At 39.5% G+C, this 19224-nt stretch overlaps 1 pseudogene; it reads left to right on the top strand.

Annotated features, from left to right (window-relative positions):
* The first annotated feature begins 18366 nt into the window (after positions 1–18366).
* LOC112853002 (large ribosomal subunit protein uL1 pseudogene) lies at positions 18367–18986 on the top strand (annotated as a pseudogene).
* The last annotated feature ends 238 nt before the right edge of the window (positions 18987–19224 follow it).

The following is a 19224-nucleotide window of genomic DNA, read 5'->3' as shown; positions in this document are numbered from 1 at the left end:
CTTACCCAGGTGAACATGTTTCTTCACCTGAGCGATGAGAGACTTCAGTAATACCTACTTCATCCTTGAGGTGGCAAGAAACTCACAAGAGAGAGAGTGACAGGGAGAGAGGGAGAGAGAGAGAGAGAGAGAGAGAGAGAGAGGCTAAAAGGCCTGTATGCTAAAACAACAACTGTGCTATTTGAACTATCAGAGTAAACATGTTTTCTTTTTACATGCCAATCAGGGAACTAATTTGGACATGGAATTTAATTAAATGCAGTTGGCTGCATCACTAATACACTCCTTTTTCTTCATCATATTCTTTTACACAGTCGTCATTTCTTTTTGGCATTTGTTATTGTAATCTGATGAGACCTCACCATAACGTGTCACAGAGTGCACCAGGCCACATCTTTTATTTTTATATGACTAGGTTTTAATGGGATTTTACAATTTAGCTCTAGGACGTCTAGCCTGCCAAATCATTCAGCAAATGCTAAGGAAATTGTCTTAACTAGCATACTGCAAGTAAATGGTTCAATTTAATACATCATAAAAAACAATAAAAAAAAAAGAGTAAAAATAAAATGGATAGGGAAAAAATCATTTTGGAGAAAATGCTAGATTTCTTTTGAATTAAGATTTCAGGAAACAAAGTTTACCTTTTATTTCTTCCATTTAAAGAGGGACAGGCATTATGGCCACTCTGATCATGATTCCTCCTCCCCGCCACCCCCCCCCCCCCAAGACACATTCCTAGTGTAATCCATTTACTTTACATTGTGCCTGACAAGTGGTCAGTCCTCTAGCCTCATTTCAACAATCTATCCCTGATAAAGGGGAGTCTTAAAAGAATAATGCCTTAACTGGAGTGAATGAATATTCTAATAATAGAATATTATGCATTAGAATTGAGGCAAGTGGATAGTAGTGGGAGTGGTAAGGCAGTAGAGTTATAGACCGAAAACAAGCCCATCCCTGTCATTTGTGGGATCCAGGGGAAAAGTACAAATGGAAACTACACAGCATGTTGAAATATTTAGAAGACATAAATCAACCTAGCCCTTTGCCACCAACTCACAGATAGCTCTTGCAGGCCAAAGTCTAGGAATAGCCCTCCAGCTTGGATGTTAAAAGCCTATTGGACTGTGTGGTTGCACAGGTATGCTGGGCAAGGCAGAGTGAAAGGTAGACCTGAACTCAGGGCCAAGACTTCTGAGTGGTAAACACATTTAAAAAACTATTGGAACTCATGATCAAGTTCAGCAAGATTGCAGGATAGAAGATCCATATACAAAAAGCCATTGTATTTCTAGATATTAGCAATGAACAATCCAAAACCAAAATTAAGAAAAAAAATTCCATTTATAATAACATCAAAAAGAATAAAATGCATAGACATAACTTTAAAAAAGAAGTGAAAAGTATAGACTCGGAAAACTATAAAACAGTTTTTTAATTAAAGAAAACCCAAATTAATGAAAAGACCTTCCATGTTCGGATTGGACAACTTAATATTGTTAGGATGGCAATACTTCCTAAATCAGTTGACAGACTGAACACAATCCATGACAAAATTTCAGCCGTCTTTTTAGCAGAAATTGACAAACTGATCCTACAATTCACATGGAAAAGCAAGGGACCCAGAATAGCCAAAAAACCTTGAAAAAAGAAGAGCCAAGTTGGAGAACTCATACTTCCTAATTTCAAAAATAACCACAAAGCAACAGCAATCAGTAATCAAGACACTGTGGTGTATATCTATAAGGGTGGATGGATAGATCAATAAAATAGAATTAAAAATCCAGAAACATAACCTCACGTTTATGGTCAATTGATTTTCCACAAAAGTGCCAAGACAATTTAATGAAGAAAATAGTATTTTTTTTTCAACAGATGGTATTGGAATATCCACAAACAAAAGAATGAGGTTTCATCTCTATCATATAGAAAATGTGATTCAAAATGAATTATAGAACTAAACTTAGGAGGTAAAACTGAAAAACTCTTAAAAGAAAATGTAAGAAGGAGTAAATACTCATGATCTTGGATACAACACCAAAGAACAAAAGACAAAATAAAAATAGATAAATTAGATTTCATCAAAAATTGAGACCTTTTGAGGGGTGCCTGGGTGGCTTAGTCAGTTAAATGTTCGACTTCAGCTCAGGTCATGATCTCATAGTTTGTGAGTTTGAGCCCTGTATTGGGCTCTGCACTAACAGTGTGAAGCCTGCTCAGGATTTTCTCTCTCTATCTCTCCTTCTCCCTCCCTCTCTGCTCCTCTCCCAGTCATGCTTTCTTTCTCGCAAAATAAATAAATAAACTTAAAAAAATTAAGACTTTTGAGCTTCAAAGGATGCCATAATAAAATGAAAAGGCAACCCATAGATTAGGAGAAAATATGTGCAAATCATATATCTGATAAGGGACTTGTATCTAGACTACACAAAGAACTCTCACATCTCAACTATAAAAAAGACAAATAACACAATTTAAAAATGGGCATAGGATTGGGTGTCTTGGTGGCTCAGTCCGTTAAGCATCTGACTTCCTCTCAGGTCACTGCTCGGGTCATGAGTTCGAGCCCCGTATCGGGCTCTGTGCTGACAGCTCAGAGCCATGAGCCTGCCTCGGATTCTGTGTCTCCTTCTATCTCTGCCCCTCCCCCACCGATTCTCTGTCTCTCTCTCTCTCTCCCTCAAAAATAAACATTAAAAAAAATTTTTTAATGGGGAAAGGATCAGAATAAACATTTCTCCAAAGAAGGCACATACATGGCCATAAACACACGAACAAATTCTCATCATCATAACTCATTCGGGAAATGCAAATCAAAGTCATAATGAGACACCACTTCACACCCACTAGAATGACTACAACTAAAAAGACACAACAATAATGTGTGTTGGCGAGGATGGGAAAAAATCAGAACCCTCGTATGTTTCTGGTGTTCATATAAAATGGTGCAGTGCAGCCACTTTGGAAAAAGGTTGGCATTTCTTCCAAAAGCTAAACACAGAGTTATCACATTGCCTAGAAAATGCACATTTAGGTAGCTAAGAGAAGTGAAAAGTACATGCCCACACAAAAACTTGTACATGAATGTTCATAGCAGCATTATTCTTAATAGCCACAAAGTGGAAACAACCCAGATGTGTATCAACTGATGACCTGACAATGGAATAGTTGACAATAAAAAGGAGTGTAGCACCGATACAGGCCATAGCCAGATGGACCTTAAACACCTTGTGCTACGTGACAGGAATCAGCCACAAAACACCACATATGTGATTTCGTTTACATGAAACGTCTACAGTACGCAATCTCTAGAAACAGACATTAGGGCTGAGAGGGTCAGGAAGAAATAGGGAGTGACGGCTAACAGGTATGAGTTTCTTTCCAAAAATGTTCTAAAATTGATGATGTTCTAAAATTAGTGATGATTGCATACTAAAAGCCTTTGGATTGCACACATCGAATGAATTGTATGGTGTGTGACTATACCTCCAAATGCTGTTGGAGGAGAAAACCCTAAAACTACAGCACCTACTTATTTGAGGAACCCAATCCATCTAGACATCAGCTTAGGTAACTCAACATGAAGCAAAAGCACAACAGCTGTGGTTTTCTACCCCTAGCCCCCACCCCCACACTTGCAAGCCCTCAGTCTTATGTTCTCAAGCTGTGAAATCCCAAGTAGGTTCAAAGGCCATTCTTCCTTAGTTGTTGTTCACTCAATGGTTTACTGAACTTTCTTACAAGAGTGAAAAGAAAAATGATCTTTGTGCTGGATATTTGTCACATGTGGGGTCCTCTAAAACTTGGGCTCTTTGTATGTATGTCTAAAGGCAGGATCAGAAAAAAGTTTTGGGGGCCCACCATAGCACGTGGAGAAAGTCATTGGGAGGCTCCTGGACACTCATTTCTCTTCAGCACTCAGAGAACATGAAAAGTCTGTCAATGTCCTCCTTCCATTGGAAGGCTGAGCATGCCAGGTTACATTAGCCTCAACTGCCACACTATTCATGGGTGAAGATGGGGAGGGTTTGTTTTAATGCACTTTAACTTAAATCCTTAGACAACCTAAATGGTCTCGATCTAGAACTAGCAAACTTTTTCTTCAAGGGACAGATATTAAGTCTCTCAGTCTTGTGGGCCATACATTTATGTAGTCTATGGTTGCTTTCAAGCAAAAACACAACTTAGACAAATGGGTATGGCTATATTCCAATAAAACTTTATAACATCAGGCAAGGGGCCCCGCAAGCCTAGTTTGCCAATATCAGGTCTATGGAAGCCCTGCACTGTCTTAAAACCAAGACTTCTGGGGGCGCCTGGGTGGCGCAGTCGGTTAAGCGTCCGACTTCAGCCAGGTCACCATCTCGCGTTCCGTGAGTTCGAGCCCCGCGTCGGGCTCTGGGCTGATGGCTCAGAGCCTGGAGGCTGTTTCCGATTCTGTGTCTTCCTCTCTCTCTGCCCCTCGCCCGTTCATGCTCTGTCTCTCTCTGTCCCAAAAATAAATAAACGTTGAAAAAAAATTTTTTTAAATAAAAAAAAAAACAAAAAACAAACCAAGACTTCTGATGTGACAGAGTACACAGTTGAGAAATAATCTGTCTCTGGTTTTCATGGTATTTTTCTCCTCGCCTCCCTAAAGTGGAGCCAAGGCTTTATATCCCAGAGAACTCAGCTTCCCCTGCCCCAGGGGAGAGTTAAAGTCTTTGTATTTAATAACCCTCCAATCACAGAGCAATATAATGATAATGATAATAATGGCTGACATTTACTGAAGGTTTAGTAAGTACCCGGCATGGTGCAAAGCATGCTTTAGGACAATTAAATTATTTCATTATCACTATAACCAAATGCGGTGGATTTGTTATCATTCCCATTAGCTAGGAAAACTGAGATTTAGAGAGCTCCAACACATAGATAAATCTGGAAAAAGTAATGATTTCAACCTGGGCAGAGCCCATGATTTTATCTGCTACATGTATTAGAATGCTAGAACCTGGGGCGCCTGGGTGGCTCAATCGGTTAAGCGCCGATTTCGATTCAGGTCATGATCTCACGGTTCGTGAGCTTGAGCCCTGTGTCAGGCTCTGTGCTGACAGCCCAAAGCCTGGAGCCTGCTTTGTGTCTGCCCCTCCCCTGCTCTCTCTCTCCCTCTTTCTCTCTGCCCCTTCCCCACTCGTGCTCTGTATCTCAAAAATAAACATTTAAAAAATTAAAAAAAAAAAAAAAAAAGAATGCTAGAACCTGGTTGTGGCACAGATGGAGGTTTTCAAAAATTGAAGAGAAGTTAAATATTCTGACCTTTTATGAAGCTGGAGTCCCCTAATGCCAGGGAAATGAAAGGGCTCAAGGAAGATGAAGACCCGTGCCCCATTCCCACATAGAGCTTAGAGGCTGACGAAAGCTTTGATGGGATCAGTCTCTGGGGGACTGAGCACCAAACTTAATGGTGTTGAAAGATGGTATGAAGTCCCAGTAGCCAGGTCTATCATGAAAAAAAAGGGAAGAGGAGTGCCTTCAGAATTATCCTCCCTGGAGTGAATTCAGGTGAGGGAGGAACAGAACAGTCACCAATGACTGGTTTTTCTGGATAGTCATAGGTCCCTAGGACCATTTTCCAGCACTGAGAGGAAGAGTGGCCAAAACAATGCTGATTAGACATCACGCCAACTAGATTATTGAAGTCTAAGTTAGATGCAATTTAATTTGGCAGACTGAAAAACAGGTGTTTCCTTGAAACCAAGAATCGTAGAACAAATTCACGGTACAAAATCATAGAACAAATTTAGGGGACATGGAAAGGGATGATGAAGAGATGGTATCTGGTGACACAATAAAAAATAAGAAGTTTATGTTTCTTATTTGAAGGAGTAGAGTCGGTCACTAGAGGAACTAGTTCTGAGGAATGGGGTGGGGGTCAGGGTGTAGATAACCTATTCAACTTATATTCACCATAGCAGGAATTTACTCAAGGCCCAGGAACCCAGACCAAACTTGCTTTCTGTTTCTGTGCTAAATAATATGGGCACCAAACTATAAATAACTTAGTTCCCTGCTCTAGGGAATACCTGCTTCTGGTAGATAAGACCAAACTAACTACACAGCTTACTTATGAAGGCTATCAAGGCTAAATGTTGCTTATCAACATTTTTAAGTTTATTTATTTAGTGTGTGTGTGTGTGTGTGTGTGTGTGTGTGTGTGTGAGAGAGAGAGAGAGAGAGAGAGAGAGGGAGGGAGGGAGGGAGGGAGAGAGAGAGAATTCCAAGCAGGCTCCACAATGTCAACGCAGAGCCTGATGTGGGGCTCCAACCCATGAACCGTGAGATCGTGACCTGAGCTGACACCAAGAGTCAGGTGCTTAACAGACTGAGTCACCCAGATGCCCCTCATCAACATTTCCTTCAAATATCATCTTGTGCCCATCAATCCAAAATTAGCAACCCCTTAACTCAGCCCAATTCCAGTTTCTTCCCTGTAAGACTTGCCTTAAATCACCCATAACTTCATATATATCCTCCTATGATCTCCCCTTTCTGACACTCTAGGAAGATTCTGGGACTCTTCTCCCTTCTGCAGTAAATCTAATTAACTTAAATTTGCTTGATAAACAAGTTTTTCTAGTAGTCTTTTTGAGGAGTTGGCAGTCAGCAATTCAAAGTGGATAAATTAAAAAATAGTAGGAAATGAAAAACATTTAGAGATACTGAAATAATCCCCTGAAAACAGAAATGGTCAAAAGAGTCTCCCTCTGGTGGTGGGGAGGGGTAAAGCAGGGGACAATTGCATTTCCGGTTAAGCCCTTCTGTACCATTAGCTTTTTAAACCATGTATGCATATTGCTATGAAAGAATATATTTTGAAATTTTAAATATTGGTAACAGTACAGTGGCTGGCAGACGATTTCCCCAACCCTTTTTATACCAGGAGAGCTGGTATTCCTCTTCCTGGATGCAGCTCTGAAAACATAATGTAATACTGAGCTAACAAAGAAACATTACAAGTTATGTCCATCCCCATGGCACAAACATAAAAGTCACAGCTAATAGACATATTTTACAAGCATAGAAATGAGGCCAAGAGAATCGAAAATACTGCCAGAGTCCATACTGCACCCTTCATCTGCTGCTGTAGAATTTCCTAGGTAATCATCAAGTCCATGAATTGATCTTAGCAAGTTTGGGATTGGGTCCCCCTTCCCCCACCTGCTCTCACTACACACATTCCCAGCCAACTCCTACTCTTAACTCACCCTCAGCAAGAAAAAATCACAAGAGAAGAAGTCATTTTTCTTACTGGACAGGCCTTTTCCCTCTGCACCAATCATTTTTTAATCTCAAAGCTTAGAAAGGAAATTACCTGTTCAGATTGGAAACTGGTAGTTTCTGCCTAGCTCCAGCCTGACTTTACATATCGAGTACCTTGCTGTGAGGGCAATGTGTTTGGGGAAGTATTGGGCAGGCTGATGGGGGAACGGGTGGGGGTTATGGAAGTCCTTTGAGAGGCCTCAGCAGACCAAATGCAAATACGGTTCAGTTCAAAGAATAAATACGGACGTGAAGAACTTCCTTGAAGGTACATTTTTAGATAAAAACACACACATACATACACAAATGTCATGTGCAAAGAACCTCTTTCCACAGTCAAAGACCATAAAACAAGTTGAGTCTGGATCTCAGAATGTCCTCTTCCTCCAACCTTGAGACAAAAAGAAGTTATACACTGAGTCAAGGTCCCCTCACTTCAGAATCCATTCCCAGAATTGGCCAAAAGACATATTCAAGGCTAATGTGGCTTATTTTTTTAAGAACTTCAACCCCTTGGGGCGCCTGGGTAGCTCAGTCAGTTAAGTGTCGACTCGGGTCATGATCTCATAGTTGCTGAGACAGAGTCCCGCATAGGTCTCTGCGCTGACAGCATGGAGCCTGCTTGGGATTCTCTCTCTCCCCTTCTCTCTGCCCCTCCCCTGCTAATGCGCTTGCTCGCCCTCTCTCTCGCTCTCTCACTCTCTTTCAAAATAAATAAACATAAAAAAGAAACTTCATCCCTCTTTCACATGAAGCTAGTAGAAATATCAGTAAGTGTGCACTCAGTAATCATTCATTCAACAGTATCTACTAAGTGTCCCCACATGGCAGGCACAGCTCCAGGCACCAGGGATGGGGGTGGACAAGAACCGAGTCCCTGACCACAAAAGGTCCCAATCTGGTAATTTGTAAAAAGTAAGCATATCACAAATACCAGATGACCAAAGGAATCAATAAATAAGTTTAAAAATTAAGTCAAGGGGTGCCTGGGTGGCGCAGTCGGTTGAGCGTCCGACTTCAGCCAGGTCACGATCTCGCGGTCCGTGAGTTCGAGCCCCGCGTCAGGCTCTGGGCTGATGGCTCAGAGCCTGGAGCCTGTTTCCGATTCTGTGTCTCCCTCTCTCTCTGCCCCTCCCCCATTCATGCTCTGTCTCTCTCTGTCCCAAAAAAATAAATAAACGTTGAAAAAAAAATTAAAAAAAAAATAATAAAAATAAAAATTAAGTCAAAAGATAATAAAATCACTCTCGAGTGTCAGACTTTTCAAATTCTCTTATATTTTTAAATGCTAATAAAAGGTAACTAAGTTGGAAAAATACTCAGTAATGGGAAATATATGTGATACTATCATAAAGAAAAAGATACAAACTCTATATACAGTTTCTTTTGTTAACAAGAAATATATACGAGGGGGAAAAAATCTATAATGCAACGATCCAAAAGGTTAACTGTAATCTTCTTTACGATTAGATATGTTTTCATATTTTTACTTCTCCCTTTGTTTCAATTTTCTATATTAAGCACACATTTGTTGTTTAAGGAGGGAAGACTGTTCTTAGAAAAACAATGCTATGGTCATTCTGCACTTGGCAATGGAACTAAGAGATCTTCAGAAAACAGACTGTTGACAAGCCAACTAGTTTCTCTCAGCTTGGCCCTCCATACCCCAAGACAACTTTATTTTTATTTCTCAAATCTCATCTCTGTGTGGTATGGTGGAATTGCTAATGCTCAGAAAAGGGACTAACAATTCTGGGTCCAGGAAGCAAGCAGAGAGGAAACCCCCATGGCACAGAATGCAGGAAGCAACGAGGAACGTCTTTCAGACAGCAGGTACCTGGGACAGGTGCTCTTACAATCACACATGGCTGGAAATATGGTCAACTGATGTCTTGTTTGTTTGTTTGTTTTTTTATTTCTTCAGCTTCCTAATTCGTGAAAATGGTACTCATGGAACAAATAGACAATAGCAATTTCAATAGGAGCTAATGCTTCTGCATACTTGCTGTGGGCCAGGCTCGGCACTATCCTTTGTACATGCATTATTTCACTGAATTCTCGGTCCTATGAAATAGGACTATTATCTATCACCCTTAAAGGTGAGGAAACAGAGAGAGATGGTTAGGAACTTGCCCAAGATCATGATGTTAGGTGGCAAGGTGGCCTCAAACCCGGGTCTGGCTGCATCTCAGACTCCTCATGACTAAGATTCTTAACTATTTGCTATTATTTTTCTTTGCCGGTACCAACAAGAAAATTTCAGGACATGATATTAGATTTTTTTTTTCCAAAAGCTGGGAGGAAAATGCAAGGCTTTACCAACCTCTATTCACCCTTTGGTCCAATCATTTTTTTTTCAATAAAGTGAGACTTTGGAGGAGGGGAACATGCTAAAAAAAATTTTTTTTTTAACTCAAAGAATTAGAGGCGCCTGGGTGGCTCAGTTGTTAAACATCCAACTTCAGCTCAGGTCATGATCTCATGGTTTGTGAGTTTGAGCCCCATGTTGGGCTCTGAGCTGACAGCTCGGAGCCTGGAGCCTGCTTCGGATTCTGTGTCTCCCTCTCTCTCTCTGTCCCTCCCCTGCTTGTGCTATCAAAAATTAAATAAGTAAACATTAAAAAAAACAGACTGAAAGGCTGTTACATATTATGCAATCACTTCCAGCATCACTTTTTGTCTTGTATCTTCTACTGAAAAAGAAACACATGCCATGCTATTATTTGGTATTTCCACCAGTCTCTAGGGGTCCAATATAGAAAACTGTGTAGGCAGGGTAATATTCCTTCTGATGAATTTATTGCTTCAACTTAACATTTAGAATGTAGTGCAAAGAATCAATAAGCATATACTCTTCTTGGGACTCATAAACATTTATTTAAACACACTCAAAGTTCCTTTTGTGTATATTCAACACATAAACAGCTAGAGATTGGAAATTGTATCCATTCCCTTAAAAATCTCAGATGAAATCATAGTAAATGGAAAAGGGATTGTATGAGACAACAACAGTATGTACACACTCAAAGAGCATTATCCCCTTCTATTGTTTGGTAAGTATGTAAACTGGATAGGTGAGATTTGGATCAAATTTGCACTTCTATTCATGGTCATTAGAGCAAAGAGAATGGTGCTCAAAGTCAGGTCTCTTAAGAAAAATTGAGACTCACAGCCTCCCATTTCAGAGATTCTACACACTCTGGGCATCTGGGAATCTCTACTTGACAAGTTTCCCTGGGATTTCATCCCCTGGGTAGCACATGACCCAGGCCATGAGAGGTACTGCCATGAACAACAGTCGACAGGAGCCTGGGCTCAAGAGCCCACCATACCGGTTTGCAGCATGTCCCTGCCACTTATGAACAGGGTGTCCTTCGTCAAGCAACTTAATCTCTCTAAGCCTCAGTTTCTTCATTTGTGAAATGGAAAGATAGCAAGAGTATCTTTCAGAGTTGTGAGAATTTTTTAAAGTAGATTTTATGTGTGTGTGTGTGTGTGTGTGTGTGTGTGTGTGTGTGTAGAGAAACTTACCACACTGCCCAACACAACGTAAATGCTCAAACACTGTAGCTCGCTGATATTAAATTATTATTTTAAAAGAGAAAGCCCCAAAGCTCTAAAACCTCCTGCTGTAATGTTCTCTTCATTTCTCAATCTCCTCGCAGGGATATTGACTCAACTTCGTGTTTTCTCTTCATTAAATCTTTCATGAATATTAATCTTAACTTGCTTTGATCATGAGGTCCCCAAATTTTGTAAGCGCAGTGTTTGGCATTCAAACAGTTCTCTCTACACTTGAAAATATTGGAACATTAGGAGAGTCTGTTGCCTAATTTGGCCTTAGTTGGTACAACAATTGAAAATGGTCTCCTTGGATCTGTTTAGGTGGTGAATAAAATAAATCCCAAAGCACAGAAGATCAATTAATTCGTTATCAAAGTATCGTGCACATGTTTTCTACTAACAGCATTCTGCATATCTGTTTGATTTTTAAAGGGTACACACATGCACCCAAGAGTTGATACTATACTATTTCCTTCCATTATCTTTGAATAATATGGGTTTTCCGCTTCTAAACTTCATAGAATCTTTGCCTCAAACATTATGCCATAGTTTGTATTACAAAGTATGGTAAAAATATGTTTTAATATTGAAACTCAGGTTTCCAGGGGATTTGTCTTTTTTTTTTATTGATATATACTATTCACACAGTTAAGTACACAAATCTTAAGGACACTACTCAGTGAACTTTGACCAAGGGAATACATTCCTGTAACCACCAGTGAGACTGAGATTTAGAACACCACCAGCACTGCAGAAGGCTCCCTCTTGCCCCCTCAGTCATTACCTCCCCCACAGGTAACCATTACTGTGACCTCCATCACCACTGATTAATTTCATCTACTTTTGAACTTCAAATAAATGGAATCATGAAGGGGGCACCTGGGTGGCTCAGTCAGTTGAGCCTTGGACTCTTGATTTCAGCTCAGGTCATGATCAGGTCTTGGGATTGATCCCTCTGCTTGGGATCTCTCTCTCTCTCTCTCTCTCTCTCTCTCTCTCTCATTCTGTCCCTCCTTCCCTGCTTGCATGCTCTCCTTCTCTCTCTCTCTCTCTCAAAATAAATAAATAAACATTAAAAAAACAAAATAATAAAATGGAATCACGAAGTATGGACTTTCCCTTCAGTATTAAGTCTGTGAGATTCATCTATATTTTTGTTTGTAACAGTAGTTCCTTTTTTCATGAATATTTTGTATTCCACTATGTGCATGCATCACAAATTATTTATCAATCTATGGACATTTGTCTTGGGGGCTACTATGAATACAGTGACTCTGAACAGTCTGGTCCATATTTTTTTTAGCACACATGTGTATGTAGAACAGGATTGCTGGTCGGTAGGGTAGGCATATGTTTAGTTTCAACATGCCAAAAATAATAATTTTTACCAGTTTACATTCCCCCCAGCAGTGTGTAGACCTCCATCACTCAACATACTCACCAATTTGGATATTCTCTGTCTTGTCATTTTGGTGATGTTGGAGGATGTGCAGTGATTATGCACTGAGGTTTTAATTTGCATTTTTCTCATGACTGATTAAACTGACCATCTTTTCTTGTCTGTATTGGACATTTGCATACCTTTCTTTTAAGTTCCTCAAGTTTTGCCAATTTTTCTTTTGAGTTACCCATATTTGTTATTTTTAATAATTTGGGGTGATAATTTTAGATTTACAGAAAAGTTGTAAAGATAATACGATGACTTCCAATCATCACCTACTTTCACTGGTGTTAACATCTTACATTACCTTAGTGCATTTGTTAAAGCTTAGATATCCACATTGGGACATTATTATTAACTAAACTTCAGGATTTTTTTGGATATCTCCACTTTTTCCACTATACTGTTCTTTTACTCTTCCATAATCTAAACCAGTCTAGCATATTGCATTTAATCATTATGTCTCATTAGTCTCCTCCGGTCTGTAAGAGTTTTTCAGTCTTTTCTTGTTTTTCATGACCTTAACAGTTTTGAGACATATCAGAGAGGTATTTTGTAGAATGTCCCTCAATTTGAATTTGTCTGATGGTTTTCTTTTGATTGGATAGAGATTGTGGGTTTTGGAAAGGATAATCTGACATTTATCAACACTTGCTTTATGACTCAGAGAATGGTTTGTTTTAGTAATTATTCCATGTGTACCTTAAAAGGGATGGATATGGTTTGCTTTTGTTGGGTGCAGTGTTATGCAACACACACAAACACACACACACACACACACACACAGGCAAGTTTGTTAATTGCATTGTTCACATATTCTATATATCTACTAAATGTTTTGTCTGAGAGGTGATAAAATCACTCACTATGATGATTATGTATTTATCTGTTTCTCCTTTTATTCACATCACATTTTGTTTTACTATGTTGGAGTCTATGTCATTAGACACAGACAAATTTAAGATTGTTATATCTTCCTGTTGAATCGTCCCATTAATCATCATTACAAAATAACTCTTCATCTCTAGTAATAGCTCTTGCAGCAAAATTTGTCTACTACTGGTACAGAAAAACACCTTTCCGTGGTTAGTGTTTGCATGCTGTATCATTTTCCATGTTTTTCATTTCAACTTTTCTGTGTCTGTATGTTTAAAGCATATCTCTTATAAGCAGTATATAGTTGATTTTTCAATCCAGATCAAAGATCCTTGCTTTTCTTCTTTTTTTTATAATGTTTATTTATTTACTTTTGAGAGAGAAGGGCAAGGAGGAAGGAGTGCAAGTGGGAATAAGGGAATAAGGCAGACACAGAGAGAGGGAGAAAGAGAATCCCAAGCAGGCTCTGCACTGTCAGAGCAGAACCCAACACAGGACTCGAACCCGGGAACCATGAGATCATGATCTGAGCAGAAACCAAGAGTTGGACGCTTAAGTGACTGAGCCAGCCAGGTGCCCCTAGTCTGATAATCCATATTTTTCATCAGAATGTTTTATCCATTCACATTTAATGTAATTACAGATCTTCCTCAAACTTACGATGGGGTTGCATCCTGATAAACCCATCATAAGTTGAAAATATCCTAAGCTGAAAATGCATTTCATGCTCCTAACCTATTGAACATCATAGCTTAGCCTAACCCACCCTAAACGTGTTCAGAACATTTACATTAGCCTACAGTTGGACAAAAATCATCCAACACAAAGCCTAGTCTGTAATAAAGTGTTGAATAACTCATATAACTTATTAATACTGCACTGAAAGTGAAAAACAGAATGGTTGTATGAGTACAGAATGGTTGTAAGTATATTGTTTGTTTACCTTTGTGATTGTGTGGCTAACTGGGAGCTGGGATAGCCACTGCTCAGCAACACAAGAGAGCTTCATACTGCATATCACTAGCCTGGGAAAACATCAAAATTCAGAACTGGAAGTATGACTTCTAGTGAATATGCATTGCTTTCACACTATCACAAAGTCCAAAAATCCTAAGTCAAACCATTATAAATCAGGGTCTATCTGTACTAATATATTTGAATTTAAATCTACCACATTACTATTTGTTTTCCATTTATCCTATCTTCTTGTGTTCCTCTTTTCTCCTTTCTTGCATTCTGTTTGATTAATCAATTATTTTACTGTTCTATTTTCTCCTTTATATTAGATTGTTAGTTATAGATTATTTCTTGTTCATTTAGGATTTACCTTAGTTATTGTAACATACTTCCAGAACTTAACAATTTACCTTAAGTTAGTAATTGTACTTCTTCCCAGATAATGCAAGAATCTCACAGCTTAACTCCAATTACTCCTTCCTGCCTTTTGTGCTATTGTCATGTATTCTTTTTTTAAAAAAATTTTTTTAATGTTTATTTATTTTTGAGACAGAGAGAGACAGAGCATGAACGGGGGAGGGTCAGAGAGAGAGGGAGACACAGAATCGGAAGCAGGCTCCAGGCTCTGAGCTGTCAGCACACAGCCCGACATGGGGCTTGAACTCACGGACTGTGAAATCATGACTTGAGCTGAAGTCGGACGCTTAACCGACTGAGCCACCCAGGTGCCCCTGTTGTCATGTATTCTTAAATTTTTTAGTATTTATTTATTTTGAGAGAGACAGAGAGAATACAAGTGGGGAAGGGGCAGAGAGAGAGAGAATCCCAAGCAGTCTCTGAGCAGCCTGATGTAGGGCTTGAACTCACAAAACCATCAGATCATGACCTGAGCTGAAGTCTGATGCTTCACCCACTGAGCTACCCAGGTGTACCTGTCATGTACTTTAATTCTGCATATTGTTTAAACCCACTAGACCTTATTATTATTGTCTTAAAGAGTCAATATTTATTTTGAGTTTTTCATATGTTTATCTTTTCTGCTCTTCATTCCTTCCTGAATTTCCATGCTTCTAGCTAAGATCATTAACTTTCTCCTGAAGAATTTCCCTTAGTGCCTATTTTTGTGTGGGTTTTCCAACAATGATTTCTCTCCTTATTTGAATCAAAGTTCCTTTATTTCACCTGGATTTTTAATGTTTATTTTATTTTTGTGAGAGAGACAGACAGAGGGGCATGAGTGGGGGAGGGGAAGAGAGGGAGGAACACAGAATCTGGAGCCGACTCCAGGTTCTGAGCCTAATGTGGGGCTCAAACCCATGAACTGTGAGATCATGACTTGAGCCAAAGTCAGACACTTAACTGACTGAGCCACTCAGGCACCCCCTCACCTTGATTTTTGAAAGGTTTTTTTCACCAGGCGTAGAATTCTTCTTTGGTAATTATTTTCTTTCAGGTGCTTATATATATCACTTATTATCTGCTAGCTTTCATCATTTCTTTCTTTTTTTTTTTAAACAAGAGAGAGAGAGAACAAGTGGATCAGGGGCAGGAGAAAGGGAGAGAGAATCTCCAACAGGCTCCTAGCTGAGCATGGGGCTCAATCTCATGACACTGAGATCATGGCCTGAGCCAAAACCAAGTCAGCAGCTGAACTGACCCCACCTAGGTGCCCCTCATCATTTCATTTAAAAGGTCAACTGTCAGCTTATTGTTACTCTTTTAAAGGACATTCACCTTTTTTTCTCCAAGTACGACTTAGATTTTCTCTTCATAGGTGTCATTTTTTTGCAGTGATATTTTGTATTTATTCTATGTGAGGTTCATAGGGCTTCATGAATCTGCAGTTTGATATCTTTCATTAGTTTTGGAAATTATTTGGCCCGTGTATCTTCAATATTTCTTCTGCTCCATTTTCCCTCTCCTACCCATCTGGAATTTCAGTTACACATTACTAGATATTTTCACAAAGTCTTGTATGAGCCTTATGCTCTTATTTTTATTTTCTATTTATTTTTCCTCTCTGCACTTCAAGTGATATTTTCTACTTACCTACTTTTGGCTCACTAATTCTCTATTTTGATGTGTCTCATCTGCAGTTAAACTCATCTTTTGACTTCCTAATTCTTTCTGCTTTAGAACTTCTATTTGGTTATACTTTTAGATTTTAGTTTTATGGTGACATTCTCTATTGTATTATCTGCTTTATTTAACATATGAATCATGTTATTTTAAAATTATATTTCTGTTAATGCCAATATTGCATTGCTTATACACCTATTTCTTTTTTTTTTTAATGTTTATTTATTTTTGAGACAGGGAGAGACAGAGCATGAATGGGGGAGGGGCAGAGAGAGAGGGAGACACAGAATCCGAAGCAGGCTCCAGGCTCTGAGCCATCAGCCCAGAGCCCGACGCGGGGCATGAACTCACGAACCGTGAGATCGTGTCCTGAGCTGAAGTCGGATGCTCAACCGACTGAGCCACCCAGGCGCCCCTTATACACCTATTTCTAACATCAGTTTTCTTCTTTGTCTTAGTTTTTGTCATTTGGTTCTGTTTCCTGGCATAGCTGGTAATTTTGGACTGAATGTTGACATCATGCATGAATGATACCTATGGTGTAGGTCTCTAGAGTATATTTTATCTTCTTTGCCTGACAGGCAGGAAATTTTGATCCAATTAAAAACTGAAATAACTGGAAGCTAGTTTTAAGACTTTGTGAGGGCTAATCTATTACTGATTTATCCCTATCACCAGCCATGACACTTGAGAAGACTATTTTTAAAACCTGGGGAATTTACTGAGATCTCTTCTCCTGGGTAGGTTCTAAATTATGATTTTTATCTCTCTTTAGCAATGTGAGGCTGCCAAAAGCTATGATTAGCCCTTTAACTTCTTAGCAACTAATTTTTTCTGGGTTTCTTAGGCTCTCACTCCACTCATCCTCAGCTTAGGAATTAGGTAAGGAATTAGCCTTATGTCTGATTTTAGTTTAGAATTGACAATTCAATGCAAATGTAGATTTGTTTCACATTTCCCTTCATTTAAAAAAATTTTTTAATGTTTAGTTGTTATTATTGAGAGACAGAGCATAAGCATAGGAGGCACAGAGAGAGGAGGAGACACAGAATCTGAAGCAGGCTCCAGTCTCTGAGCTGTCAGCACAGAGCACAACATGGGGCTGGAACTCACAAACTGCGAGATCATGACCTCAGCTGAAGTCAGACGCTTAACCGACTGAGCCACCCAGGCGCCCCCACCTTTCACTTCATTTGAGTGGAAATTATATAGAGAATGCCAGATCGCTTCTCTGAAATTAGTTTCTTCAGGATCTTGGCTCCATAAGTGCTTGGCTATGTTAATAGTCCTGAAGTTAAATTCGTGGTTCCCCATCCTAGTGATAGAGTTGCAAGCTCTAGACCTCTGCTTTCTCTTCAGTCTCTATGCCCCACAGGGAAATTAACAAATATTCCAAAAGCAAAAGCATCCATAAATGTTGGACTCACCTTATGCTTTTCCCCATCTTCTTGAGATGCTGGCGCTTCAAGTTTTGTACACCTCAATTACTATCTGATGGTTTGAACAGCTATTATTTTGAATTTTACTGAGATTTTATAGTTTTCTCGGTGGGGAGATTAGTCTAATACTGGAGAATTTGTCTTTAATTTACCTTACTACTTGCTCAACCACTAACAAAGTTGAAATCAACCTGTAAGTGGAGGGATAATATATCCCAGTTTAATATCTAGGATGCTTCTGATTTGCGGCTCTTATTCTAGAATAATACCCAATAGTGCCCCCTTTCACTCTCAAGAGTTCAGTATGTGCAGTAAATGACCTGATTATTTTACCTCTAAAGGTGATTTTATCTTTCTTCTGGTCCCCAATAAATAAGCATTAATTACTTATAAAAGAATGCCAAATGATGGGGCCCCTGGGTGGCTCAGTCAGTTAAGCATCCGACTTCTGCTCAGGTTATGATCTCAGAGTTCATTAGTTTGAGTCCCCCCATCGGGTTCTGTGCTGACAGCTCAGAGCCTGGAGCCTGCTTCGAATTCTGTCTCCCTCTCTCTGCCCCTCCCCCACTCACACTCTGTCTCTAGCTGTGTCTCAAAAACAAATACACACTAAAAAAATTTTTTAAAAAGAATGAAATAAATAAATAGAGACAGAGAGAGATTCTGCTCTTTTGCAGTCACTGTGGCCTGCAAAGTCTCCTATGACACCTCTACAAGGCAGTGGAGGCAGTCCTGCACAGGAACCAGTGGAAGCAACAGAAGTTTTTGGACACCATGGAGCTACAAATCAACTTGAAGAACTATAGCCCTCAGAAGGATGATGTTACTTGGGCACCATCAGGCTTAAGTCCACACCGACTTCTCTGTGTGTGTTGTGGGGGGAGCAACAGCGCTATGATGAGGCCACAACTGTGGATTTCTCCCATGTGGACACTGAAACACTGATGAAAAAGAAACTCAGCAAGAATAAGAAATTCATCAAGAACGTGGCCAAGAAGCAGGATGTCTTTTTGCTTTGGAATCTTTGATGAAGAAGATCCCATGAATCCTGGGCCCAGGCCTGAGTAAGACTGGCAAATTCCCTTCCTTACTGACCCACAATGAGAACATGTGGCCAAAGTTGATGAAGTGAAGTCCATGATCAAATTCCAGACAAAAAACGTGTTGTGCCTAATAGTGGCCATTGGCCACGTGAAGATGATAGATCATGGACTTGTGTCCACTTAGCTGTCATTTCCCTGGTGTCATTGCTCAAGAAGAATTGGCACGATCTCTGGGTTTTATACATTAAGAGCACCATGGGCAAGCCTCAGTGCTTATACTAACGCACAGCTTAATAAACTCTACTCCCACCATTAAAACACACACACACACACACACACACACACACACACACACAGAGTTCATATATATTATTTCTGCAGGTCTTAGAATTAGTACTCTTGTGTTTACTTGAATATCTGACACATCATTCTGGAATCAAAAAAAGAAGTTTATATTTATAAAGATTAAGGATATTTCCACATGTTTAAGTGGGTAATCAGTTCCAATGTCTAAAAACTT

This window comes from Puma concolor, chromosome A2, assembly GCF_028749965.1.
Source record: "Puma concolor isolate L17-30 chromosome A2, mPumCon1.1.hap2, whole genome shotgun sequence".
NCBI classification, from domain to species: Eukaryota; Metazoa; Chordata; class Mammalia; order Carnivora; family Felidae; genus Puma; species Puma concolor.
The sequence above is the reverse complement of the archived record's forward strand: the minus strand, read 5'-3'. Positions and strand labels throughout refer to the sequence as shown.